Here is a 27610-nt window from a genome sequence, read left to right as displayed (position 1 = left end):
TCACAGCATAAAGTCCCAAGCAACCTCCTTTGACACCATAGATAACCCTGCTTGGACCAGGAGGTTGGACTAACAGCCTCCTGAGGTCCTCCCAAACTGAACTATCCTGTGATCCTATGATTTAAATTGAGTCCTTGCTCACATCCTTGCCTTAGCTAAACTTTGCTGATCGTGACTTTGCTTTGCTGACTTGACTTCCTGACTTGACCTTGACTTCATTGTTATGAGTTTGATGTGCGGGTACCAAACCTGTGGCAGAACTGGTTACTGCTGCCAACATAGCTCTGCCTGACAATCTCAGCTGCTAGAAACCTCACTCTTTCTTAGTTGCAAGGACTCACTGTCATCATAAAAAGTTCTGAAATTTCAAGTATCACTTTAAGGCTCTAAAAATCTCCATGAAGTTGCCTTTTAGGGCTCTGATCCTGAAATCTGATTGGTCTACATCATCCTCTTTTAAGGCCTGGTTTTGTGGGGAAGAGAAAGATCCATTTTTCTTCCTGATGAGAAGGTACTCCACACACTTAATTTTGTCATATCTCCATTTCACAACAACTCCTTATTCTTTCTTCTTCCTGGGAATAGTATCTGGATCATCCTATCACCACAGTGGGCTGAAGCTCAGGCAGGAGCTGGTGGCAGAATGGTTGCAGTAGAACCATGCATTTTTATTAATAACATCCTGGAAAGGATAAAGAAATTGCAGCACCACTTCTGGATACAGTAAAGCCATCATTATGTCTTTATGTGCTTTGAGGAAAAATAATTAGTCTACCTTGGGGCACTGTTGTAGATATATGGGGAAAGAGACATTCCTGAGGAATCACACAGTGGGAGGAGAGAGTAAGAAGCTAGAGGGCATATAGGATTTGCAAGGAAGGTGTATGTGGTAGTAGTGAGATGAGGAAGTAGTTTGTTTTTGAGATAAGGCGGCCAAAAGTTCGGTTTTATTTACTGCTGTGGTTTACATAAACAATGATGCACAGCTATTAAATTTTAAATCCATTGCACACCTTGAAGACATGTTGCAGTATTATCCAGCTTCTCATGTTACTACTGGAGACAGGAGGCATATAGTCTCAGTATTCTTCTCACCTTAGCCTGTAAGTGTCTGTCTATGTAAATACTAAAATATTGCAATATGAAATTTTCTTTGCTGTTCAAGGTCAACACCTCAGCAAGAGAGCTCATCCTTGAGTATGCCATGCCAAACAAGACCAAGAATATCCACAGTCTGTTGATTGCAGTTGCTTCTGCATCCCTCTAGAATCAGGAGTTGCAAGTTGTGTGGTGGTGGTGGGAAGAAATTTATGAGGGAGATGGAGGCTTTCTATGTGACAAAATATTTTGGTATGGCTGTGCTGGATTTGTTCCATGTGGTATTTAGGATGTTGCTGTAAAATTGTCTGTTGAAAGTTAACAGTAGATTTTGTAATTAGAAAAGCTGTCCCAAACTCTCATGCATTCAGTGCTCAGTGACTAGCTGACCAGCTGCAACTAGTCTTCTGATTAACCCTCCAGTTCTCAGACCATCATGGAGAAGCTGTCCCCATATGTTGTTCTTCAAGCTCCTGACAGCACAGACTTCTCACAAATTGCATTGCCGCAAGCATATCTTGTTCCCTACTTGCTATCTTCTAGTGTCTGCTTGTCCTTGTTAAACAGATCTATCCATTCTACTTCCCTGCAGAGCTATAGCCTCTGAATTTTATGTGGGCTTGGAAGGAAAGTGGGCTACTGTCGTTGTTTCTGACATCCCCTGAAGGACTGGAGACATTCATTAGGAATTTCTCCTCCTCACATTGACATTGCGTAGGAGATAGATGCTTTATTTTAGTGGTGGCTTTGAATTGGGTTGGATTCTGTTCTCAAATGTGCTGTGGAACAAGGGGTGGGCGGTGTCACACCTGAAACTTCATGCTAAATTCATCAGGATCAGCTAAACAGACAAAGCTCGCAGATAGGAAGATGATAAAATGATAGACATGTTTGGCTGGAAAGATCCTCAAAAGGTTGTTCATTGCCACTCTCTGCAGTAAGGCAGGGTCAGGTGTACCTAAGCCTTTGGTGACTGAGTGTTGTCTACTCAGCTATTACAAACCTTTGATTTCACAACCACCCCCCGCAGCAAATTCCAATGTGCAACTATTCTTTTCTTTGGAATGCCTTCTTAAATGCAAAATTAAATAATCTTTGCTACAAATTAAAAGTCTTTCTTTTTATTCTCTCCTTGTTGAACAAGGAGAACAATTCATTACTGTAGTGAGCAGCAGAAAGACTGGACCATTGATTCTATAGGGTTTACTGGTATCTTTCTCACTTTCCTTGCATGAAGACAACACCATGTAGATCCCAGATCTCCACTGTCCATCTATGATGATTGACAAAAAGCATCAGCAGAAGAGAGGGAGTTTCCTCAGGATTACAGTGAGCTCGAACCAATCTTTTTTGAGGGTCAGAAATGACAAACTTGTAAAATCAGACATCTGGTGTTGCAGGCAATATCCAGAGCATGGTAGTATGGGAGACTGGATACTGCAGAGCGGAACTGGTTATGGCTGTCATATTCACATAGATGCCCTATATCTGGTCTAGTGTCATCACGTAAACTGAGCTGGTGGGGTGGAAAAAGGCAGCTTTGAGCCTTCGTGTGAAGGTGGGAATGCCGACACCTCTCGCAGCTGCTTCCCGTCTGCTTCACTCACACCAAATGCCCTTCCGTTTGCTCAGGAAGGGAGCCAAATGCTGCATAAGTTTCATGAGGTTGCTAATTATGATGGCTGCCTGGAGTCGATGTGGTAAATAGAAATACCACAGCTGAGTCCAAATGGACATGCTGGTGTTTGTTTTTACCTTGCAGAAGCAAACTGAACATGAGGGCTTGATAACACCTGATCCAAGCCCTCGGAGCATACCCCGGCATACGGTACCCTGAGTGATGGGAGGCATATCAGATGGACCATTTGGATAAAGAAAGTGACCCAAACTCTCCCACAGACCACATTTAGGGAATTTTGGATCTATACACAGATAAATAGCACAGCTGAACAATTTTCTGTGTATAATATAGCTGCCAGTGACCTCGTATTTCCAATCTATCCCAAAAGATACTTATCCTAGAAAAGTGGTAAGTACATTTGTGTAAATACAGAAAGTGATTGTGTTTATATTTAACATACACATTTAAAGAACAATAAGATTGCAAGGTCAGTATTTAGGTATAACTAGAGTTATTATTAAGCTTATTCATGTAATATCATTTCTGCCCCTTTGCATATATCTGGTATTTATAGCTATATTTACTCCTAGTTATAGTCTTTTTCACATCTGAGAAAAATCTAGCATTTTCTGTCACAAGGGAAGGCTGTATCCTAAGAGGGTGGAAGGTCACAGGAGGAATTTTAGAGCTGGCATTTTCTAAATTTACACAGTCATTTCTTCTTATACAAGCTTATTTTCTGCTCATTTGTTTGTGTGTGCCTGTAAGATATATATGCAGTTTATTCTGTATATATTCATGTCCACATCCTCTTATTTTTTATTTCTTTCCATTATAAGAAACATAATAAGGACTATATTTCATTTTTAGTATACCCATGCTACAGTGCAGGAAAATCAATTAGCTTTAGCCATTTCAGTTCCCTTTCTGTAAAACTGGGATTTACAATTCAGTTTTTACAATTCCTCATATGGAAAAAAAAAAATGTGCTGACTAGCATCTGGATGTTGTTATTATTGCTACGTACTCTCCGTTATCTGTTGAAGGGGTTAATAGTTTTTTTTCCCAGACAATTTTGAGCTGGAAGCCCACCTAGGTACAGAGGTTTATTGCTCCATGTGCAGCACTGTGTATGTGTGACTATACTGCATATAGGGCCCAGGTGGGCTCTGCTGTTTCACCTCCACTGGTAAGCTCTCATGGAAAACAGAAGCTCCGGAGACACTTAAGCAGGGCACTAGCATCTGATATGCCACATAGCACTATGAGGCGCAGAATCATTTTTGGGAGGGTGGTTAGCTGAGATGGGGACTTCGGGCATGAGTACAGAGCTCTAACACCTCTTACGGTGCTGCAGTATCCAGCTAATACTGCCCAGGGGTGTCTGTACTGCGGCAGGTGTATATCGCTGTTCTAAAATGGCAAACATCAAAGCTGTAGCGTGCATTTTGCACTGCTCTCCTAATGAAATGGAGCTGTCTGCATGCTGGGCTGTGTCATTTGAGCCTGCTTGTTTTGCGGTCAGTGTGTGGAAACCAATTAATGTAGGTCACAATATGCTACAATGCAAATAAAGCAAAATCTGGAGTGACTGCACTCTAACATTTGCGTTCTTACACACTGTCTTCAGTAATGGCTTGGAGACACTCTATTTGTAAAAATAATTTCCTCTCTGAGCATTTGCAAGAGAGACGGCTTCTGTGCTTGTTCAGTGCTGTAGGACACACCAAAGCGACAACCTCTTTTCCCTTTCTGACTTCACAGCCGCCATTTATATTGGGATCCCTACTGTGAATACATCCTACCTTCTTTTTTTTTAAAAAAATACCCCTCCAGCATCCTCTCTCTGACTATCAAAGCAAACCCTTTTGTGAGTGCCTGGCTGAAGTCTAGGTGCAGTTTCTTTCCTCTTTATTTTTTTCTTCTGCCTGATGATGTGCATTTTGAAAGGAAACATCGAATCTGAAGGCCCCCAGTAGCTAAAGGGGGCCTACAGAAAAGCTGGTGAGGGACTGTTTACAAGGGCATGTAGTGACAGGAGAAGGGGTAATGGCTTTAAGCTGAAGGAGGGGAGATTTAGATTATATATAAGGAAGAAATTCTTCACTATGAAGCTGGTGAGGCACTGGCACAGGTTGCTCACTGCTGCTTTTCCAAAATTTGCTTTTACAAATGCAAATTAATTAAACCTTGTGGCACTCATGAGATAAATACTATGGTATGGTTCAGTTTGGCCCTGTAGATCTCTTTGTATATGGAGCTACAAATGTGCCCACCAGTAAAATCTTTAAGGTTAGATTCTGTGCCAGGAAAAGGGATGTAGAGAAGTGTGTGGAGTCCACCCAGGAGACTGATGGTGTAAGTTGCATAAGCAGAAAGCCTTTCCATCCTGTGGAACTTACACCTGTTGAGGCATCTTATGGCATTTCTATCTTTTTTGGTTTCCGTATTTTTTTCCCTGTATGTGTTTTAGTGGCAATGAAAGCTGAGGGAGATCAGGAAGCTGCAAAGGAACCTAAATCTACCTGTGAGATGACTCCAGACTCTAGCAGGTCTCCTGGGAGCCAAACAGGTGCTGGGTCTGTGATGGGAGAGCTGACCATGGTTCTTCGAGGATGGGGAGGACAGCTCTGACATGTTCCCCCAAAAGAAGAATTTAAAGGAAACATCATGTGTGTCCTCTCCTATCTGTTCCATGCCATTAGTTTTCCTGTGGGAATGGTTAAGCTTATTCATGACTATATGCTACCATGGCAGTAGTGGAACATGGCTGCTACTTCATAATGTCCACTGTAACCTGGTCTAGGCTGAGTCTTGGAGTCCAGGTAGAGCAAATATAATCCTAACTGTACTACTGACTTCATATTCAGTTCCAGCTCTGCACTGTCATCGCAGCAGTGCTCTACTCCTTAACAAAGGAGTGATACTACTTACTTCCTTACACAATATATTTAGATTTCTCTCACAAACGGCCACACAGAAATCCAAAGTGTTATTATAAAATCTTAGCACCAGTAATAAAGAAAAGCACTGCAGCCAGCTGAAACTGTAAAGAGAATTTAAATAGTGTTGCAATTATCTAATTTGTAAATTGAGCAGGACACTGCTGGTAGCAAATTTTATGTAAAGTGTTGTAGGGTTTTTAAATGACCATAAGTAGTCAGGGCATTTGCTCTGAGTGTATTGTGCAAGATGGAATAAATGGCGGAATGATTTGGGCTTTTAAAACTAGGCTGAATAAAATGCTACAAGATATCCTGCATGGGTGGGCTCACTCTGACAGGCAGATGCATTCAGGAACATAACGTGTCTTGTATGGCTCTGATTTATATGACTATGTAAAGGTGCCTAAGGGCTGGTTTAGACACAAGCTTGCACTGTTTTAATTAAACCTGTTTTCAGTGCAGGATTTTCAGTTCAGAATGAAAGTTACTGTCATCAAGACAGCTAAAAAATGTCAAGCTCTGCTTTATGCATCTCACTGCAGGTGTCTGAGTGAAGAGTCGCAGCTCTGCAGGTATTGTACATATGGAAAATAGAGAGGTAGGCTCTTTCAGAGCAAATGTCCTGAATTCCCTCAGGGAGGGTTTTAATTCTCTCCACTGACTCTGGGGCAAGAGAAGATGATGTCTGTAGCTTAGACAACTGGAATGAGAGACCCAGAGTAGATGACGTAGACAGCATCTCCTCTTATTTGTGCAATTTTCTTTTCTTCCTTTCTCTGATTATCCTTTCAGTGTTTATACCCAAATTGCTACTGTTGGGTAGAAATCAGAACCACAAATGCAAATGTTCTGGCAAAGTCATGAAGAATAGCTTGGATAAGAAATGAGGAATAATAATAGCTTACTAAAATACTGTAGAGAAATTCAAGAAAAAGTGGGAAAAAAGAAAATAAAAAGAACAATGAAAAGGTGCAGATGATGACTTCAGGAAGATGTGGCTGGAGTTTCTGTGAATGGAACATAGAGGGGGTTTTAACCACGCTCATTGGCTGAGCCTTGAGTTTTCAGAGAAGCCAAACAGACTGAGACAGGCAACTTAATGGGATTTTGGCACATAATTTTCTTTCAGAAAATCTTGCCTTAGATACCCAAATGAGAAAGTATATTCTACTCATGTACATATACATTAATGTACATATGCTCATATACCACATATATATACACATACACATATATACTTATACATGTATATACACCTCATGCACACAAATATAAAACATATATTCAATAGGTTTATGTGCATGGTAATTGGGTACACATATGCATATAAACCTCCCTCCCTTTTATACTAGTACAACTGTAAAATGACTGGAGTTTCTAGAAAAAAAAGAAATAGCAGTTAGACACCTAAAATGTCACTTGAACTATCAGCACTGAACTCTTAACAGAGGGATTCAACTGTTCCTCAATCATCTCCTCAGTTTGTTTAGCTCTCTGAGAAGCTGTGAGCTCCCCTGTTCTACTCATTGGTTTAAATTCTGCCTCCCAGATGCCCAAAGACTCTGAGTGTCCATCTCCTGCCTCAGTCTAGCTAGGATTTGTAAATGAAATTGCATCCCTGTGTCTGGTCTGGCAGAGATGACCCGAGCCACCTGGCTGGCAGGATGGGCTTCACACAAAATGCAGAGCTCAGAGAGGTAGAACTACCATTCACATGGCAGAATCGTTGGATTTGGATTCAATCTTCTGTTTCAGAGATTCACACCTGTGTTGCCTCATAGAAAAATAGCAGCCAGCGCTCCTGGAGAGCTCTTTCTGTTCCTCATCAGAGGCCACAGCAGTGTCTGCATACAGGAGTGCTTCTGGTCAAAGCCAGTATTGATGTCCTGCCCTCAGACTGCTCAGGGTGAGCCCCCTCTGTGCTCTGGAGTCATTGTCACCCTGGTATTTAAAGTATCTAAAATAAAGAGCTGGAGACAGCTGGAGCCATCTAAAATGGTACTGGAGGACTGAACTTGATGCAGTCTCACCCATGCCACTGCTGAGGTCTTAACCAGGAAGGTTAAGAGGAGGAGGAAACGTGTAGCAGAAAACAAGTTGTTTTACTCCAAAGGACGATCCCAGACAAAACTACAAGTGGGCAGTCAGGGCATTGGAGAAAAAGGACAAGGTAAATCCTTTGGCATTTATAGCCTTTGTGTCTAAGAGCTACAGGACTAGAGAGCAGAAAAGAGAGACTGAGTTTGCAGCTTAATGGGTAGGGCTCTTGATTGTGAAGATTCAGTTATGGAGAATTTATGTTTCTCCTTCCTCGTGAATGTTTATCATCCCTCTTGGCCAAAACAGGTGACAGTAGAAAACATTCACAGAGGTAATCAGCAGCAGACAAAAGTCTGGCCTGGCTATTTTATAGAATGAGATACTGCAGTCTGGGGAGGGACTGGCTGGGAAAAAGGGTGGAGAAAAACATGAACACTGTAGAAAAACTGATTACTTAGTGTAACACAAGTGGAGGGGCACCCAGTGAAGTTGTCTGGGGAACTTATAACAAACAAATTCAGTATTTTCCATATCATTAAATTATGGAACTTATTGTCATGGGATACTGGGAGAGTCCAGACTTAAATAAGAATGGGGAGGAGGATGGGACAATGATGACAGATTCATGGGAAAAATATCTGTTGCAGCCTACTCAAGCTGTAATGGAAAGGGCTATTAAACATAAGGATCTGATATAACCTATGGCTGAGGAAGACCCTAAGCTTCTGACAGCGGGAAGCAGGGAAGGTTTGCTATTGATGTGCTTTTTCTTTCTCTCCTAATGTCTTTCTCAAAGCCTCTGCTATTGATTGTTGTTAAAAACAAGAACTAGGTTAAACATGCCTTTAGTCTAACTCAGTGATGGTCATCTTATGTTCTTGTAAAAGAAATCACAGATAATCCTGAGAACTGTTACTTTTAATGCTGGAAAGAGAATATTTCACATATTTTTCCTGTTGCCTGGATAGCACACATACTGACATGCACGAAGTGTGCCAATAATCCTGTTTAACTCTCCTTATTCCACAGAGGATTCAAATTCAAGACAACAGCTCCAGGCACTTAAAATACTATGCAGGAAGCCCAAATAAAGGACAGTGATCAGAAGAAACCCCTTCTAAGCTGCTTGGGCTTGATTGAAAAATTCATGCTTATGTCCCAGACTGTCATTGATATTTTGGTGCCTACCTCCTATGATGGAGGTTATAATTGTTGGCTTATACCAAATGACATGCCATAGATGATTTAAGCCAATCTGCGTGACACAAGAGGAAGTTGGTTCCTGCTCCTTCCCCCTCCAATCCGGGGCACACGGTCCCATGACTTCCCTGTGCAAGCACAAGCATTTCTGTGGCTGTACAGTCTGTTCAATCAGCAAGATGATAACCATATGGCTACTTGGATGCTGATGAGCAGAAATGTGGGGCACAGGCTAAAATCACTCTTTTCAAGATCAGTGAGGCTTTATATTAGTTTAGACCACTTGTGAAAGCACGTATACCATCTCTCATAAGATGTAATTACTAAGTATGCTTGGTCCAAGATGAAGTTGTTTGGATGACACTGATTTCAGTTAAGAACTTGTGTAGTTAATGACCATTTATACAGTACATACTGTGTGGAGCATTTGCTCAGGAAGTGGAAGACCAAGGATTTAAATTAATGTTCACATTGTTCAGGTTAAGCCGGAGGATTGTACCTCTGAGAAGGATATCCACACTGTAAGTCAAAGGCATATTCTTAAGAAGATCCCCTACATCCTTCCTGTTTAAAGCAGGGGTGAAAAATTTACAGGGTCAGAAGAGGTGAGACAGAGTATATTTCCAGCTTAGACATTAGGGGCCTCAACAGGGGATGGAAAAGCCTCTTTTCCCTGGATGATTTTTTTTCCCTCCAGTGCTGATATAGGGTAAGATATGCACACAGTATCCTGTAACTGTGGCTGGATACACAGTTGTCCCCAGGTACAGCATCAGGCTCTTTTACTCTTCTTCCTCTGGGTGCCATGAATTCTGCTCACCTGGCTGCACAAAAACTCAGCTTGAACAGATGTGGAGGCATTTTTCTACCCAGGTGAACCTACATATGGCAGTTCATGCACCCTCCAGTGCTTCTGGGAGGTATAAATTCAAACCCTGTTAGTCTGAGGAAGACACTGAACTCAGCTTTACCATTTCCTGGATAAGATGTTGTGCAAAAGAGAGCTGTTGCAGAGGCCTTCTCCTCAAGGGAAATCCAAAAGTTTAATCCAGGATCAGGTTTCACGTTCTGAATTGCACGATGACAGTCATGTCTGGTATAAGTCTAAGCAAGGGGCAATGTCTCAAATGCATCCTTCCCTTTGGCTTTGTCTGTCGTGGCAGGCTGCAGTGTAGGGACCAAATAATCTCCTGTTTTACTTGAAGGGAACCTAAGCACCTGATGCACCTGACTGGAGCGAGGCACCTGGGCATGCCACCGCTGAGCCTTGCACCACGAAACTGCCCGAGCTGAATGCATGTGCGTGTGGTCTGCCAACACCAGCCCATTGCTCACACAGGGGGAGTGGAAGAATTTTAATTAACCAGATTCCGGTTACTGTAACACACAAATCCAGCTTTTAATTGGGTCTTGAGTGTGTCCACTTAAGAACTGAAGGCTACAGCCTGCTCAGGAAAGCCCTGTGACTGTCACTGACATAGAAAGAAAACCTCAGCTGTATTAGTACATGCGGCAAGTCTTCCCAATAATCGAATGGGCCTGTGAGCAAACTTCCAAAAAATAGATGTAAGGCTATCTATTTACCCAGTGGGATGGGGGAGAGAATCAAAAAGGGAAAAAAAAAGTTAAACTCATGGGTTGAGATAAAAGCAGTTTAATAGGACAGAAAAGGAAGACAACAAGCATAATAATAATAAAATAAAACAAGTGATGCACAGCACAATTTCTCACCACCCAAAGCCGATGCTGAGCTAGTTCTCGAGCGGAACTGCCTCCTGGCCATCCCCCCAGTTATATACAGAGCATGATGTCATATGGTATGGGATATCCTTTTGGCCAGTTAGGGTCAGCTGACCCAGCTGTGTCCCCTCCCAGCTTCTTGCCTCCCCCCCCCCCCCCCCCCCCCCCGCCCCGGCCCTCCCGCCTTTTCATTGGCAGGGCAGTATGAGAAGCTGAAAAGTCCTTGATTGCTTGGCAACAACTAAAATATTAGTGTGTTATCAACATTATTCTCATCCTAAATCCAAAACACAGCACTATACCAGCTGCTAGGAAGAAAATTAACTCCATCCCTGCTGAAACCAGGACACCAGCAAATGAACATAAAGGCAAAGAAATTTAAAATGAGCTATGTATTTTTATGTTAGGAGCAAAGCCAAGTTCAGCAGTGAAGTGAAGCTATTCCTGTAACTCACTTATGGGAATTTAAAAAAAAAAAGGGATGTCTATTTGGTGAATATTTATATTTTTTAAAATAATGGTAATTAAAACAGTAAGAAAAGAGGTGGTGGGAGGACATCATATACCTCCTCCTATTCCTTGGATGAAAATCACAAGCTTCAAATACTATCATCAAAGATAAAAGGCTTGTTGTGTTGGCAACTTTACAGTCACTTTTCAAGCCTGTCAGATAGTCATGCTGTGGCATCAGCCATTGTTCTTCTGGAGGCCTCCTTCTTCTCTGACTTGATAGGAAAGAATCTGTCATCTTTTAAATTATATTCCCTTCCCAAATTAAAAGGAGGGCAAGAATTGGCAGATCCCTCTTTAGGTGAGAGAAGCCATCTATTATTTATATACCTCTTTTAACCCTGCTGCTGTTACATCTGATTGCAGAAAAACCCAACAAGCTGCCACCCACCATAAAAAAATATATAACATTGAAAATACTGCTTTGTATTGAATTAAAATATCGGAAATGCAAAGCTCTACCTTGATGTTGGGATCAAGGGAGATGCATTTGTATTGCTGCAGTCATAAGACAGAACCCATTCTTTTCAAAGTAATTGGCTGCCTGCTGTCAGAAGTCCTGAGGAAAGTTTGGCATGTTTGTGCAGAGCTGCATTGTCTTGCTATATTTATTTAGAATAGGATTCTGCCTATAGCTGGACCTCTTCAATCAGAAGTAAATGTCTACCCACAACCCAGCTACTGACTTTTGAGTATGTGCATGTGTGCTTGCTTATACCCTGCAATGTATTTTTTCTGGTTTTGTGCCTTTAAGCTGTTTTGATTGGGAAGACAACTGAAAAACTCCTCTGTGAACATGGAGTAAACTGAATTCTAAAAGATTTCCACTTCAAAATTTACAAGAGAGACTTCTGAAATACTTGTTTAGAAGAGTTTTGGAGAAGAGATGTGGCCTCAAAGCAGCTGAAATGCCTCGTCTCTGTCTAGAAGCTCAGAAATAAATCTCACACACCATCTGGCAGGGAAAAGTAGCAGACTTAGACTGTGGAGAGGAAACGAGCCATTGACCAAATGTTTCCCACTTAAGTGTCATTCAATGGATATTTGCCCCTTTCTCACCCTGAGAGCTCAGATTACCCAGTGAACCTCTTTTGCCACAGTAGGACATGTGTGTGTATCCAAGATGCAAGCTTTCAAGCAAAACTATTGATAGCTGATAGTTATTTTTTAAAAAAAAAAAAAAAAACAACAAACCCACAGCAAAACAGTTGGCTAGTTCCAGTAAAACTTCGTATGATCAACAATACAGACTAGAGCTAAGTTTTGCATGAAATCACGAAGCAATTATAATCAAAAGGAGCTTGAAGAGATATATGAAATCCTGGCATTCCTCTGGGATAAAACAGTCCTGCAGGGCTCTTCCTGAGTCATGAGTCTGTGCTGAATTGAAGGAGGAAAATAGGACATATCAGCTGATAAAACAGATAAAGAAGTAATACATTCTTAGTATTATGGACCAACCTGCCTTCTGCTGTAAATGTGCTTCTCATATTGAAGGGGCATATTCTGCCCTCATCTCCACCCTGAATCATTGGATTTTTGAAATGTAGCCTAAAAGTAAAATGAAAACCAAAGGCTATGTCTGATATTATTAACATCCTACTAGCATCCAGATTTATTTTTTGTGGTGATACAAGGAGAATATCAGTATTACTGTTTTTTGTATGTACACAGGGTGGTTTTTTTGTTTGTGGGTTGTTTTTTTTTTTTTCATTTTATGAATTTTATGCTTTTTAAGCTTTAGAAATTCAAGAAAAATATATTTATCCAACTTCTGCATATGATAAAATTTCCCACATCAACCAGCTACTCTGTACCTTTCTGTAATTTCATATATCTAAAAAAAAAGAGTAATCTAGATACTTTCTTTGTTTAATGGAGAGAAATAGGCATCTCCAAAATATGACACATCTCAGACTACGCTAACTAACATAGCTGGATGAGTCATCCCTTGTCATGCCCATCCCAGTACAGATACTTTCTAGGAACTGGATGAAGACCACTAGGCACTTAAGGCTGCACAGAAAACATAATAATTTTGGTTCCAAATTCAGGTCACTACTATGAACCTGGTCTAGATCCAATTAGTGACCTGCTATAGAGGTGAAAGCCTGAATAGCCCATTGGTAATTCCCTGAGTTATTTGATCTCCCAAAGCAATTTTGTTTAGCTTGAAGCCTGTTCTTCCAAACTACTGATTTATATTTTAGCTGAGTGCAAGCAGGATTTTAATCATTAAATGTAATAACAGCATTTGTTCTTATAGGGTAAAATCAGCTCAATCCATATCCAGTAAAGAAGCCGGAGTAATTGAAATAGAAGCATACTACTCCATCACTTCAGGCATGTAACAATAATATCTAATAGTAAAGGATGATATATCTCATCCCCTTAGAGACACTTGAGTAATTTGTAGGCCGACAAAAAGATCATCTATAGCAACTATTCAAAGTGGGCAAGATGGTTTCTCTCTATTTGTATCTTTTGATTTACACTTTGGATTGTATTGCCAATCTTTGTGCCGGGGGTAGCTTTGCACAGGATATCTGTAACTAGACAAATTACACATACACTCTCACATACTCTCACTTGTGCCCACACTCACACACATACTTCTCCTCTCATAAAGACCATACTGTGAAATCAATTTGAACTCTATGGAACAAAGCATACCAGAGCAAGGATGTTTATTTAAATACCCGAATTTCAAGATGTCGTATCACTTTTGCAACGGTAAATGTATCAAAGCAAATGTACTTGTGCTCAAGAAGAAAAGAACCCACAAATTGAGTAACTGCTGCTGGCAGAATCTAACTGCTGCTTCTGTGGTGAAAATAATGAAACCAATGTATTAAGAGAAATAAATCACTAGCTACCTAGATGGTAACAGCCCCCTCTAAATAAGAATAAATTTTGTGGGACACAGCTAAAAGGAGGGACACAGTTTGCCTGATTCAGGCACTGATTTACACAGACCTTTAAGGTGATTATTTCAGTTGTGCTGCAGTATGTTTCTAAAGAGTTCTCTATACTCCAGAGGCAGAGGAAGATGACCTGGAAGGTTTCAGGGGCAGCACAACTCCAGCAAACTGAGTTGTCTATTGCTGGGAAAGCAGGTTTCTCCCTCAAGAGGTCTAATTGGCATCTACCTCTCTCCAGGGAACATAGAAACTTCCCATAGAACTGATTCATCTGGCAATTTAAATGCAGGTACAAGTGAGGCATCCAAGTTAGCTGGCTTAGATCACTTTCTATTACAAAATCAAAATACTCAGGTGGGTGTTTGACTTGCAGTAGACCCTTGGCTATTCTGTGGATCCATACAAGGAAAAGTATTTCCTTTTGCCTAATTAAATTGTGGAAGCTTTTGGAAGATTACTTTTCTAATTCAGAGATGTGTACCATGTATCATCTGGTTCATCGTTACCCATAATCTTACCTAATAGTTTAATTAGTTTTCTAAGAGACTACATAAACAGCTTGTTTCCACAGTACCTTGTTATGCCAGCATGGGAAGGGAACTGTGCTCAGGTTGCATGTGGACAGAGGAAAAAAATGACTCTGAGAGTGCAGATGTACAGTCAAGAAAAAGATAAAATTGAATAAAGAGTGATTTTTTGGGGGGAAAAATAAAAAAGCATGTAGTCAATTAATTTAGATGTCTAATTTAGGCGTGAATGAATGCAAAGAAATGAACAATTTTGTAATTACCTGAAAATACAAAGATGGAATGCTTTTTTAGGTTGCACGTGAAAAAACAAGACTTATGGCATGGAGAGAGCAGTTTATCTGGGTGAGGTTAGTGTCACCTAGTTCTAGGGTTGAGTACAGCTCCAGATTAAGGGGCTTGAGATTAGGTTTGTAACTATGCCTTCCACATGTAGGTGAGGTTGCATGAGATTCATTACAGGCAGTGAAGATCTCTTCTTCTAATCAATTGCACGTGTCTACTACCACTTGAAAAGCTTGAAGGTATTGTGCTTGGTGTCTGTTATAGAAGAGTCCAAGAAGACCCTCCTGCCAAGTCGTGAGGTTCAGACTGGACCCCCTTGCTTTCTAAACTCCATCTCAGAGAGGAGTTTAGGTGTGGCTGGATCCAATCTTAGCCTCTGACTCTAAAGTTAAAGAGTTTGGACCCTATGCTCTGCCACAGAGTCAGTTTATTTCAGCTTGAGCTGGGTATCTCCAAAGAGAGACACCCTTGATTATATTCCTGTGCCTTTCAAGGCCTCCCAATATACTACACAAGGTGTTCACGTGCCTATCTATGTGACATGCATGGATTTTTTCGTCCAATCAATTTATTTAATAGCCGCTTTTCCTCTACAGTGATTGGAGTAACATGTTCCAAATTTTATTTACTTACACAGTTTCATCATCCTCCCATCTTATCTGCACTTGGGTCTTGTCTGTCTTCTGTTAACTTGAGATGGAATGGTTTCTCTTTCTTTGAAGTTCTTTCTCTTGAATTATAGGCTTGGTCCAGTTTATCTCATTGTGCAAGACTCCCAGTACTTCTCCTTTTTGACCAAGGAAAGGTTCAACTGAAGTTCAGTTACAGTTCGCAGCCTAAGGCTTCTGTACTCCAGTCACTCATGCCAAGCAAAACCACTCAAATTTCAGTTCAACCTAATTTTAAGCAATCACATAATTCATTCTAATATTCTATAAGTAAACTATTTTAGTCCCAAATAGTCTCCAGCTCCTCTCCAACAGGCAACGGGTTCTCCACAGGTTCTGCATCTCATTTGCCGTCCTCATCTGAGATTCTCAGGTATCTTAGGGTATCTCAAATTGCCACTGATAATGGCTTAATATAGATGACTGAATCCTGCTCAAAACATATTTAATACTAGTGGAACCAAGTGTACTGAAGCAATAGGCAGGACAGTCTGTGTGAAGGAGTCCATCTACCACCCTAGGATGGAAAGATGGAGTGGTATAAGGTGTAATGAAATAATTAAGAAAGAGAAGATTCTGATAAAACTTTTTGAAGAGGGAATGCTATTAGGATTATGGAACAGTCTTGCTAGGGAAATTACATCAGCACCTGGTGTTTCAAAATTTTGGTAGCATAAAGCAATAGCAAAAGTGATTTTCAACTCATTTGCATTGTAGATAGTCACTTTACATAAAGGTCTTCTGCTTCTCCCTCTGATAGCTGTATTTGTCCAAATTATTTATTGCAAATGAAATATGAGATGAATTCAACTATTTTTCCCTGTTTATAAATCATTTTCAAGCTCATCTTAATTTGTATGGAAGTATTCATTGCACATAAGTATTTGCCAACTAGTTTATGAGGACAAATTACAGATGACAACTTGCTCGTGAACACTTATTTCAACTCTTTATTACTCCTGAGTTGTGATTAGTCATCCATATCACATGGTATTGAACTGACTGTTACTTTTTAATCAAGAAAACAATGATTAATGATGGCAATTAACTGATAATGAGAAACAAGAATAATGTGAATTTCAGGACTCACAAACATTTTTGAATAAACCAGCAAGCATTTGAAGACACACAGGAAACCAATACTAGTTTCCTATGAATAAAAGCATGACTACCTTAATATGTTCATTGACGAAACATGCATCTCCTCCAGGTATTATTCTTAAAAATTCATACTGTCATTGCTACATCCAAATGCAATTTTGGGATACCACTTAAGTAGTTTGTTGTTTCATGTTGCATTTGCTTACTTTCCAGGTGAAGGATTTTATTAATGTTGTATTATTTCCCCTTTGGCTTATAGTACTCTTTGACATAGTCTTTTGAGGTCTTTCTGAAGTTTGGTCTTGCACAATATGTGTTAATCCCCAGTTTTGATCCTGGCTGGAGCTGTACCAAAAAAGAAAAAAAAAATCAACAAAAAAAGACAAGAAGCAGCTGTGTGGGTTGCAGACAAATACTTACTATTTTGAATTTACTTGGTTGAAATAGCTACTGGGAAACCTGGAAGAGCCTTGTTCTGGGCTATAAGGAGCAGAAGGTGTCACTGTTCAAAGAGTGACTGATGCTTCATGGTTGTGACAGAAGCAGCTCCAAGCACTGTCATTTGAGTACCACTGCACTTGCAAATATGTGGTAGAAATAAACTTGCCTTGGCAGCAAAATGGATGAGTGTACCTTGCGTATCTTTTAACAGCTCTTCTTCCTCTGATTTCAGAAAGAAACAGTACATAAACCCCTTAAATCCATGAGATTTTTGTTAATGATATGTGTTGGTTTTGCGTGGCAAGATTTTGGTAGTGGAGGGGCTACAGGGGTGGCTTCTGTGAGAAGCTGCTAGAAGCTTCCCCTGTGTCTGACAGAGCCAATGCCAGCTGGCTCCAAGACGGACCCGCCGCTGGCCAAGGCCAAGCCAATCAGCGCCTCTGTGATAACATATTTAAGAAGAAAAAAAACAGTTAGAGAGCACTTTTGCAGCCAGAGAGAGGAGTGAGAAGATGTAAGAAACTCTGCAGACACCCAGGTCAGTGCAGAAGGAGGGGCAGGAGGTGCTCCAGGCGCCGGAGCAGAGATCCCCCTGCAGCCCGTGGTGAAGACCATGGTGAAGCAGGCTGTCCCCCTGCAGCCCATGGAGGAAGGATGAGGGGGTGTAGCGATTCCACCTGCAGCCCGTGGAGGACCCCACTCCAGAGCAGGTGGAGACACCTGAAGGAGGCTGTGACCCCGTGGGAAGCCCACGCTGGAGCAAGCTCCTGGCAGGACCTGTGGACCCATGGAGAGAGGAGCCCACGCCAGAGCAGGTTTGCTGGCAGGACTTGTGACCCCGTGGGGGACCCATGCTGGAGCAGTTTGCTCCTGAAGGTCTGCACCCCGTGGAGGAGACTCACGTTGGAGAAGTTCGTGAAGGACTGTCTCCCGTGAGAGGGACCCCATGCTGGAGCAGGGGAACGATGAGAGGAGTCCTCCCCCTGAGGATGAAGAAGCGGCAGAAACACCGCGTGATGAACTGACCGTAACCCCCACTCCCCGTCCCCCTGTGCCACTGTGGGGGGGGCAGAGGTTGAAGCTGGGAGTGAAGTTGAGCCTGGGAAGATGGGAGGGGTGGGGAGAGGTGTTTTAAGATTTGGTTTTATTTCTCATTCCTCTACTCTGTTTTGCTTAGTAATAAATAAGATGAATTCCCTCTCTAAGTTCGGTCTGTTTTGCTCGTGATGATAATTAGAGAATGATCTCTCCCTGTCCTTATCTCGACCCGTAAGCTTTTTTTTCGTTGTACCTTTTCTCCCCTGTCCAATGAAGGAGGGGAGTGATAGAGGGGCTCTGGTGGGCACCTGGCCCTCAGCCACGGTCAACCCACCACATGATGTTTCTCTTGATGAAGACAACTTTGACTTGTTTTCAAATTTGTGTGTGTGTGTATGTAAAGTAGAACAGAATCTCCATTTACTAACAATCTCTACAATCTCTATTTACAAACATAGAATCTCTTCTGATCAGCCAAGCTATGAAAAAAACCACCCTGATTACACTTGCTAGATGACAAAAATCCAGAAGAAGGTGGAGCCACCAGAGCAGCAGTGGAGGAATTGGCACTGGGGAGGCAGAACAGAGTCCTTCTCTCTCACTCCCTTAGTGTCCAGTATATTGGGACCAAAACCCTGTGAGCTGACTAAATCATGACTCATTGCAGCTGGTGGAGTGAAGCTGATTAACCGTAGTTTGGCTTAGAAAGCTGCAAAGGCGAACTTTTGATTGTTGTCTGGCAGGTTCAAAGAGTGATGGGCAATTTAGGTGACTTCATGAGCAGTGGGGCAAATGAAGCCTGTTTTCCTAAGGATTTGTTCCATAAAGTCGGATTCTCTGGGGTCTAATAAGGAGTGAGCACCAACTGAAGCTTCTCCAGCAGCTAAGGCATTCATAATGGCTCTCTCCCAGGTTGATTCTCTGGTGTGTAGTAATGTACGTGCCCATACTGCAGCCTTTCCCCTGCTTTCAAGCTATCCTTCCAGTCCTTATTTTTGTAAGATTATAATGTTTTGGGACTTCTACTTGACTGTCAGATATAGTAACAGATAAATGGATTTGGAAGGGACGGGGAAGGGGCAAAAGAGCACCCCCACACAGAGCAAAAATGTAGACAATTGTAGAAAGACAAGCTAAAATCACGATCATTTTACATGCATTTTCATAGGCAGGTAGTATTGTGGGATCATAATTATAAAAAGACTTGGTTTAATTTGATAAAAAAAGAGACACATACACTTTATTTGTGTAGATATATCAGCATTTCAGTATAGCTGTGCAATTGCTGTCACCCCAGGCAGACAGAACAGCCTTAAACAAAAAAAAAAGAGATCATCTAATCCACCCCCACTCCTAAAGCAGGATCACCTAGAGCAGGTTGCACAGGATCGCGTCCAGATGGGTTTTGAATATCTCCAGAGAAGGAGACTCCGCAACCTCTCTGGGCAGCCTGTGCCAGTGCTCGGTCACCCTCAAGTAAAGAAGTTTTTCCTCATACTCAGATGGAACTTCCTGTGTTCCAGTTAATGCCCATTGCCCCTTGTCCTGTCACTGGGCACCACAGAGAAGAGTCTGACCCCAATCTCTTGGCATCCCCTCTCAGTCTTCTCTTCTCCAGACTAAACAGACCGAGCTCTCTCAGCCTTTCCTCAGAAGAGAGATGCTCCAGTCCCCTAATCATCTTTGTAGCCCTCCCCTGGACTCTCTCCAGTAGTTCCTTGTCTGTCTTGAACTGGGGAGCCCAGAACTGGACACAGCACTCCAGATGTGGCCTCACGAGGGCAGAGTGGAACAGGAGGATAACCTCCCTTGACCCGCTGGCCACGCTCTTCTTTTAATGCACCCCAGGATACCATTGGCCTTCTTGGCCACAAGGGCACACTGCTGGCTCATGGAATTTCAAATGAAAGGCTGCAAACACAAAAATTGAAGCCCAATTGCAAAGTAGGTATTTCTGAAGCATCACTCCTTAAGACAAGCTAAGGAGTCAAGTACAGTAGACCATGAGTCATGGGTCAGCTGAGCAGGTGTTCATACCCTCCTCTAAGATATGCAAAGGACATCTTTTATGGACATCTGTTCAACATCTTTGCCAGCAACATGAGCAGTGGGATTGAGCACACCCTCGGCAAGTTTACCAACACCAAGCTGTGTGGTCAATAAACTGGAGGGAAGGGATACCATCTAGAGGGACCTTGACAGGCTTGAGAGGTGGGCCCATGCGAACCACATGAAGTTCAACAAGGCCAAGTGCAAGGTCCTGCACGTGGGTCGGTGCAATCCCAAGCACAACTGCAGGTTGGGCAGAGAATGCATTGAGAGAAGGACTTGCAGGAGTTGGTGATGAAAAGCTAAACATGAGCTGGCAATGTGTGCTTGCAGCGCAGAAAGCCAACCATGTCCTGGGGTGCATCAAAACCAGCATGACCAGCAGGTCAAGGGGGGGTGATTCTGCCCCTGTGCTCTGCTCTCATGAGAGCCCACCTGCAGTACTGCATCCAGCTCTGGGGTCACCAGTACAAGAAAGACATGGAGCTATTGGACTGAGTCCAGAGGAGGACCACAAAGATGATCAGAGGGCCAGGGCTCCAGACCTGCTCTGCTTGGGTATGAAGGCACTGTGTCCCTATCAGTGAGGACACTGCCCCTGCCTGCTTGGCTGCCACCCTCCATTCCCAACTCCCCTCCTGCTGTAGAGCAGCCCTGGCTGTGCCCTGGCAGTGTCCCCCTCAGTCTATTTTGGACCTCTTGTATGCCAGTTCCCCTGGATGCTCTTTGGTTGTTGTCTTGGAAAGGAGAGTGATCAGTTAGTTCCTATTCATCTTCACAGGATTTTACCGATTTGATTTCTCTTTGTACCTCAGTTTCCCCATATGTAGATTAGGAATAAAGTAATTGCTTTTCTCTGTAAAATCATTTACAATCTAAAGATGAAAAGTGTTATGTAGGAGCTTCCTAGGGCTAGACTTTGAGAAATCTCCCAGTGGGAGATAGATGGAAACCTGTGTACCTGTGTGGAAGTGGCTCCTACTATAGCTATGTAATGCGACGGGGAGTTCATTTTCCCTAGCTTCAGTAGCCTAAAAAATAGGCATTTAATATAAATTAGTCAACTGAGATACATGAGTAGTTTCAGCCCACCTTATAATCCCCATGGTGTTCACAAAAAGAACCTAAATTAATTACTTAGATGGCCAGACCTAACTGGTTGTTTTATGCTAGGTGTCAGAAAGTTAATGGCTAATTTATTTGTGTCCAGACTGATGGATCCAGTATTAGCCTTTGCTAATAAGTAGTTGGTTATAAATCATTAGAATAACAAATATTGTCCTGCTGTAGCCTTATAATGCTGTCAGTTTAGCATGTATCTGAAAAGACACTTTAGGTGAAAAAGGCTTGAAAGGCTCTAGATAAGATGAAGGAGATGTAATTCAAGAAATCTTCTTCTGCACCTAGATATCAATTAATTCTGATTCTTCCTTAATTTCCATCTGGTTAAAGAAAAGATGGCTTTGAATTGATAAAGATGATTTGTTCCTACTCTGCTGCACTCTAGTAATCTCAACTATATTTTAACCTGTCACGAGAGTACTGAATATATGGCATATTTAGCTCTGTGTGAACTTGAATTATATTCTTGGAATATGCTTTGTTAAAGAGATGAGTATTTTTACTGATATCTTTTTAGCAGGCTGAACCCTCTGGTTCTGATCACAAAAGAATGTAATATAGAAGATTTTAATAAGACATTGAGACATATCTCATTTGTATGCTTTTGGTTTAGATTATTAACCTTGGTTCTGTTTCAAGGAATAATTATAAAATTAAAACGAACCCCCAAAACCTCTACTTTTCAGTTTTATTTCTCAAATATATCAGTTCCTTCCTAATGCTTTCAGTTCCTGGTGTTTAAATCTTGAAGCTATTGCATGTGATAGCATACTGCCATAAAATCTACAAAATGTGCAGACAGTTGAGAAATGCAAATTGTTTTCAGGTTTTACAGGAATCTGCACCAGGGATAAAAATCAAACAGAAATTGTTTACCTCACAGGGAAAACAAAGGAGTAAAAGAGCAGAAGTTTTCAAGGTCTTGCAGAAGTTTCTGCTTCCATTAAAACCAGCCTTCTCACCACTCACTGCATTACATTTGGGGAGTCTGAAGCAGCCTCCCTGCGGTTTCATTTGTTCGCAAAACATGCTAATGACAGTTTCATGATTAGAGCTAGTGAATATGAAATGTGTGGAATGAGATTTGGAGAAGACTCGAGGAGGCAACTAAATCTGCGGTGTATAACTGCATATTCATAACTCTCTCCTCCTTCTGGCAGGCTCTGCCCGGGGGGGGTCTTGTCCTATTATATTTTCACAGAGAGGCGAGGAAAGCTGCCTTAGGCCGCACCTAGGCTGGGTTTTTAAGGGCCGGTGGCTGCAGGGCAGGTGCCCCGGCCGTACCTGCCCGCCCAGGGACCGGTGCCGAACCCCCGCCCCGCCCGGGCGGCCGCGCCCGCATCCCGCCGCCCGTCCCTCCGCTCTCTCCAAAGCAGAGCCCCGGGCTCCCTCTGTAGTTCAAACAGGGAATTATAGACACCTCCAGAACCCGATTCGTCCTTAAAAACGGGAGAGCGAGCGGTTTCTGTGTGCGTGCGTTGCAAACGGGGCAACAGCCTGGGGGTCTGTGTGTGAGGGGGTGTCTTGGGGGCTCCCCGGACCACCCGACGTGGAGATGCAGCAGGTCGGTCTTCTCCAGGACTCTGATGGAGAGATCCACCCCGGAGACTAAAGCAGGCCTGGCAAGCTGTAGAGTGTGTGACCCGGGTCAGGTCAATGCCTGATGCCACAGGGGACACATCTACTGTGTCTGCATAACCTGTCACTTCATGGGTGTAGTGTTGATCTTGCCTCTGAAAATGTCTTTCTTTAAAATCCAGATGTCCTTCATTAGCACACGCTGCTTTGTTCGGACATGGTCGGTCACAGCACGTGCAAGAAAATAACAGGATGATCATGCACCTATGGCAGTCAGCCTGCGGGGCCATGACGCCCAGAGCAAATGTGATCCTAGACAGAAGCAAAGAAAGTCCCGGAAGAGCTAACAGAAAGCATTGCCACCTCAGGCTTGATTATGAAAAAATAAGGCCAATGCACTGGTTGGGCCCTAAATCATCATTGTCAAAAGCATATCTTGAAATGCTACAGTAGTTGTCAGCCCTGGTGGGCTAAAAGAACCCTCCTGCCTTTATCAAGTTAAAAAGACATATTGGAAAATCAAATCATTCACAGATGGGAGATTTTCTGTATGGAGCTTATAGGATAAAGAAATATTCATGATTCCTATAAAAAGGATTTGTTCAAAGATAATTTTGCCACTGTTGCTAGGACTGGAGACCGACAAGTGGAGCAGAGCAACTGCTTCCCAGTAAGTGCACTAGTGCATAAAATCAGTCTGACTCAGAAACAGCCAGTCGAATACAGAGGGACTGCACGACTCCTTTTGGCATCATTTCATAAAACTAAGTTTCTGCCACTTTCTAGCTGTGACCAACCTCTTTAGTTCCACTGGTCATTGGTCATTTGTGTTTCAGTACAAGCAGGAGAGTCCTCTCTGAAATCAGAGTAAGCTAAAGCTTCTCTGCAGTGTTTGTGCTCTTTCCATGGACTTCATTTTTTGCTACTTTCTAAAGAGAAGGTTAAATAGAGTGAATTTGGTGGTGACCTCAGAAACAGGCCATTGGCACATGCTGTTTGGGTGGGTGAGACAGCTGCTAGCCTTTAAAACCATCCTTGTATTTCTCCTTTTCTGGGATTTTAAATAAATGCTCTTTGCATTACATTGTATGCTCAGAGCAAGTTAAAGAAAGGATCTCATAACATAGCTTTAACCCCTCCTCCTTGATATCTCTGCAAATCTCTTCTAACTATATCCTCAGCTGGCAGTACTGTCACTAAGTGATGTCTTTTAACCTTGCAAGGGATTCTTGCCGATCAGTCAAGCTGAGGGGGAAGAGAAGGGCTGGTCATTTGTGCCCTCTTTGCTTGAAATGCCCTGCTGGTATGGCAGCAGTAGCTAAGAGAAGCTCACAAGGGACTGCTCCTCTCTGATCGACCCTGGACCATGCTTCCCTCTCCCCTGCCCCATCGCTGTCCTGAGCGGCCCTCAACAGCCCCTTCAGCATGGAGGTGCAGAACTGCACTGTGCTGACCTGGTGCTGCTCCAGGAGTGGGACCACAAGTGCCATCCCACCTACATGCTGGAGCTGGTGGCCAAGGACAGCAGCACAGCCACTGGGGGTGTATGTTTGCAGCCCAGAAAGCCAACGGTGTCCTGGGCTGCATCAAAAGCAGTGTGACCAGCAGGTCGAGGGAGGTGATCCTGCCCCTCTACTCTGCTCTTGTGAGACCCCACCTGGAGTACTGCATCCAGCTCTGGGGGCCCCAGTACAAGACAGACATGGAGCTGTTGGAGTGAGTCCAGAGGAGGGCTATGAAGCTGATCAGAGGGCTGGAGAACCTCTCCTGTGAGGACAGGCTGAGAGAGTTGGGGTTGTTCAGCCTGGAGAAGAGAAGGCTCCGGGGAGACTTTATAGCAGCCTTCCAGTACCTGAAGGGGCCTACTGGAAATCCGGAGAGGGACTGTTTATCAGGGAGTGTAGTGATAGGACAAGGGGTAATGACCTTAAGCTGAAGGAGGGTTGGTTTAGGTTAGACATTAGGAAGAAATTCTTCCCTGTGAGGGTGGTGAGGCACTGGCACAGGTTTCCTAGATAAGTTGTGGATGCCCCATCCCTGGAAGTGTTCAAGGCCAGGTTGGATGGGGCTTTGGGCAACCTGGTGTAGTGGAGGGTGTCCCTGCCCATGGCAGGAGGGTTGGAACTAGATGATCTTTGAGGTCCCTTCCAACCCAAACCATTCTATGACTCTATGATTCTATGACCATGCACATCCCCATCCTTGACCCCCATGACAACAGCCCTGCTTTGCCCAGAGCTCGGTCATGCTGGAGCTGCCTGAGGGTTTGCTGCCCAGCTCCCTGCTGCTTGACCTGGATGCTGCCAACCCCAAGAAGGGCCCCAATGACGAGGCTGCCAAGTGCCCAAATGGCTGATTCCTCTGTGCTTCAGCTTCTGTACCTGTAAACAGAGAAAACCAGATTTGTTCTTCCTGTAAATATGCAGGTTATACTGCAGCTAAGTACTATGCAGATGTTTGTGCTGTATTTATGTTTATTATTGAACTTTTCTTTCGTTCTTGCTCTTCAATGCCTTTTAATCTGAAACTCTTGTTTAGCCATGCTTATATTTAAATCTATGCAAAGGAATAAGCAAAGATATTTTTCTCTTCTAGGAGAGGAGAGGAGTTCTTGTTTCTTTTCGTCCTTCATCTCTTCAGCTGGAGGAAAAGTCTGCTTCCAATTTAAGGTAAATATGTCTATTTCTCCAAATTAACAGTTGGAAATATTGTCTTTCATATTCTTGTGGTGCCTGGAAAAGAAAATTTTAATGGTTTCCTTTTGTTTTTAGTACCCATTCAGCTCCAGATCAATTGAGTGTGAAGGACAGTGGGAGAGGATACGGTGAATTTAATGACAGTCATTCCAGTATCAGTAGAGAAAGGCTAAAGATGTCACCTTCAGAGATAATGGAAAACCAGCTTGGAAAGTATAAAACTTAACATCTCAGTTTTGGAGTGCAAGACATAAGTGGAGGCAATGAACTGAAACAAACCTTATAATTCTCCTTTCCAAAACCCCTGGATGAAAAAAGGCAGGAATAGATTGAAAAGTAGGACTGTCTGACACCCTACTCACTTGTGTCCCTGACTCACACATGAAACATCTCAGTGACGTTACTAAGGTATGAAATCATGGAGGAGGCTCAGTCCCATGTTAAACACTGTCAAACCCCAAAGTGACTGGCTTCTGAGGGCTTTGTTTTCGGATGCTCAGTTTGGCACGTCGGAGAGAGGCTTGAGAGTGAGCATGTGCTGAGCATTGCTGTGTTAAAATTTCGTGAAGCTGAGCAGCAGAAAATGTAGACATTAAAATCATCAGGTACTCCTGAAATATTTGGTCTATGTCTGTCCATGTGTGTTGCAAAGTCCATGCTATATGTGTGTGCACTGTAAAAAAATAAATGAGATATATGAACAATGGAACCGCTGAGTGTTGAATCACATGTATTACATAGTTATACGTTTATTATAGCTGGCTTTATACAGGTTGCTAAAAATCAGCCGTTACTATGAGAATATATTATTTGTAATTTAGTAAAACATATCAGATTTTTTAATTCTGGAAAAATACCTCATATTAATTTGAAGGACTTAAAAATATTGCTTCCTTTCCAGGTACCGTATCCTCTGCAGAGGAAAAGACATACAAGGATGCAGAGAGCTATCACAGTTCTTACGCCCAACAACTGAAAACAAGGAAAACACTTTCCCTGCATTATGAAAATGATTACACGATTGCATATTCTACAAAGCCAATTTATCAGCACATACCTCAGATTGGAAAGTCTAATTTTCATCCCCAGCAGCCAAAGATGGAAGAATGTTATTATCAAGTGAGTTTTCCTAAACCCAAAAGACTGCAGAGTGTATCTGAAAGATTTCTAAATGATGGTCAGACCAACCCAGGAACTGGCCTGTCAAGACAGCACGGAGGATTAAATCACCCTTCACAGAACACTTTACCCCTAAGTGCCTCTGAAATAGGAACATCATTCTGAAAGAGCAATGAAAAGATATCACAGACTATCATAAAAATGTACTGGGTATTTTTGTCCGTGTTTATGAGAAAGTGTTGCCAACTGAGATGTGTAAATAAAATCCTGGCAAGATCAAATGTTACTTTAAATTATGGCAACAACAATCAGTGTCTAGACAAATAATTTTTTAAAATCATCCTCTATGCTTTATCAAAGAATCAAAGTGAAAACCATGCGAAGGCATGTAATTAATGCTGCTAGGAATTAAAAAGTAAATGAACCCAAGCCATGTCTTTATACCGAAATGCTTACATATGTCAATAAAAAGATCTAAGTGTACCTCTACTGTCAGACATGTCCTGAAGTACTTATTGTCTGTTACATCAGATGGCCTATCTATATATTTTTTTTCTTCTTTAAAGTAGGATCAAATTGGCCTGAGGTCAGTGTGGATAGACTTTTATGCCCACATGGCTGGGTGAGTTCTGTTCTACCGTGTGAGTAAAGGCTCCTGCATTAGGACTTTAAGAAAATCACAGAAATAGCTGTGCTGGAGGGATGAGGAATGTAGGTTATTTAGGAAACTATGGTACACAGGTGTGTTTATATACGTGTAACTCTATACATATTGCTAAAACTTTTCAGTATTTCTTTTGTTGGCTGTATGGGGTCTGGTTAGGATGGAGCTAACATTCTTCACAGCAGCCCTTATGCTGCTGTGTTTTGAATTTGTGGCTAAAAGAGTGTTGATAATGCAGCAATGTTTT

At 42.4% G+C, this 27610-nt stretch overlaps 1 long non-coding RNA gene across 2 annotated transcripts in view; it reads left to right on the top strand.

Annotated features, from left to right (window-relative positions):
• The window catches only part of LOC142599880 (uncharacterized), a 37277-nt gene extending 11442 nt beyond the window's left edge, over nt 1-25835 (top strand). For both annotated transcript variants that reach the window (XR_012833286.1, XR_012833285.1), the window contains 2 exons: nt 25485-25553; nt 25656-25835. This is a non-coding gene — a long non-coding RNA (uncharacterized LOC142599880). The remainder of the gene's footprint in view (nt 1-25484; nt 25554-25655) is intronic.
• The last annotated feature ends 1775 nt before the right edge of the window (nt 25836-27610 follow it).

This window comes from Balearica regulorum, chromosome 1 (genome assembly GCF_011004875.1).
Source record: "Balearica regulorum gibbericeps isolate bBalReg1 chromosome 1, bBalReg1.pri, whole genome shotgun sequence".
Classification (NCBI taxonomy): Eukaryota; Metazoa; Chordata; class Aves; order Gruiformes; family Gruidae; genus Balearica; species Balearica regulorum.
This window is presented reverse-complemented; position numbering and strand designations above follow the sequence as displayed.